This window comes from Limulus polyphemus, unplaced genomic scaffold, assembly GCF_000517525.1.
Source record: "Limulus polyphemus unplaced genomic scaffold, Limulus_polyphemus-2.1.2 Scaffold4509, whole genome shotgun sequence".
NCBI classification, from domain to species: domain Eukaryota; kingdom Metazoa; phylum Arthropoda; class Merostomata; order Xiphosura; family Limulidae; genus Limulus; species Limulus polyphemus.
The window spans coordinates 68486-69977 of record NW_013670119.1 but is presented as its reverse complement, the minus strand read 5'-3'; the positions used below and the strand labels follow the sequence as shown (position 1 = coordinate 69977).

At 32.8% G+C, this 1492-nt stretch overlaps 1 protein-coding gene across 5 annotated transcripts in view; it reads right to left on the bottom strand.

The window, feature by feature from the left end:
• The window catches only part of LOC106471273, a 13698-nt gene that overhangs the window by 10354 nt on the left and 1852 nt on the right, over positions 1-1492 (bottom strand). The window contains exon 1 of one of the 5 annotated variants that reach the window (XM_022399878.1): positions 394-588. The exons of the other annotated variants lie outside the window; for them this stretch is intronic. The gene's annotated coding sequence lies outside the window, so the exon portion shown is untranslated. Of the gene's footprint in view, positions 1-393; positions 589-1492 lie in introns of those variants that run through there. 5 annotated transcript variants of the gene reach the window in all.

Genomic DNA, 1492 nt, shown 5'->3' with positions numbered 1-1492 from the left:
GTGATAAATTACCTGCAGCTTATATAGCATCTCCACAAAATATATATTGTGATAACTTACCTGCAGCTTATATAGCATCTCCACAAAATATATATCATTTGTGATAAATTACCTGCAGCTTATATAGCATCTCCACAAAATATATATTATTTGTAATAACTTACCTGCAGCTTATATAGCATCTCCACAAAATATATATTATTTGTGATAAATTACCTGCAGCTTATATAGCATCTCCATACCACAAAATATATATTATTTGTGTATATATAATCTTAAATCATCATTTTAAACATGAATTTTATAATTTTCAAACGTAGCATTTCAAACATGCAAGTTAAAACTATGAATTAGTGTAACTACAATATAAATATATTTGAAAAATACATGTACTTTAGTAAATAATACAGGAGCGGCGTTCCAGTCTGCTCCAGCTTCACCGATAGAGCTTTATTTACGACACAAGGAAAGATACTTTACACATTTGTAACCTATTCGTATAGATATTTAGGTGAAGGACTACTAGTTAGTTTAGAACTGAAATATGTGGAATATTATCATTATGATTAAAACTGTTTTTAAAGAACTCTCTCTCTTTACGCCTGTGCCAAGCATCGCAGGCGTCGAATTGTGCGATAAACTGTGTATATACAGTATAGCCTGTATATCCTACTTGTTTAGATTACTTTCCTCAATTTGTACATGCGCGTCCTTGACTCAAAAATAACACACAATGGTAAAAGCAACATTCGTTACAGACGTTTAATACTAGATATATATATACCGTCAATGCTTCAGTGATAAAAGAAATAATTAAGAGGGAATCCTCAATAGTCGCGGACTTGAAATTCTTTTAGGCAGAATTAGAGTAAATTAATCTATGGTACTTTTTTCCCTTTTTATTCGCTATATTTTTGTGTCCTATCAATACCATGCGTGGAACGCGTGTATACCCGATTCGATTTAATTACTCATCAGGATCACTACCAGCTTACCCTCAAATTGAAATTGTTTTAGGTAGGATTAGAGTAAATTAACCTACGAGACATCAGTCGAAAGGGTTTTACCTCCTTGAATCCAAAACTGTAATTAGATCTCTAATCGGTCAAGAGATGACGGAGCTATGAGCTAAAAGTTTGTACTTGAAAAAACAAAAAATAAAATAAACAAACTCAGAGCCGTTCTATAAGCCGCGGCTAGAATTGTTGTTTTGTAAATATTGTTACGTCTCCGTGTGTTAATTAATTTTCCGTAACTTCGTTTCAACGAAACTTTAACGACACAAGTCTTTACTTAATAAAACTGGTTTATTCTTTCCGAATATAACTCTGCGATACACTTAATCTCAATACTCGCGCTAAAACAACACTGTAACGAACGAACGTTAACTTCAACAATACCGTGTGACTGCAGTTCAATTACTCAATATCTCCACACACATTACCTCCCCTCTTTTATATACCAGCGTACCCTATTTCTAGTAATTACTAGA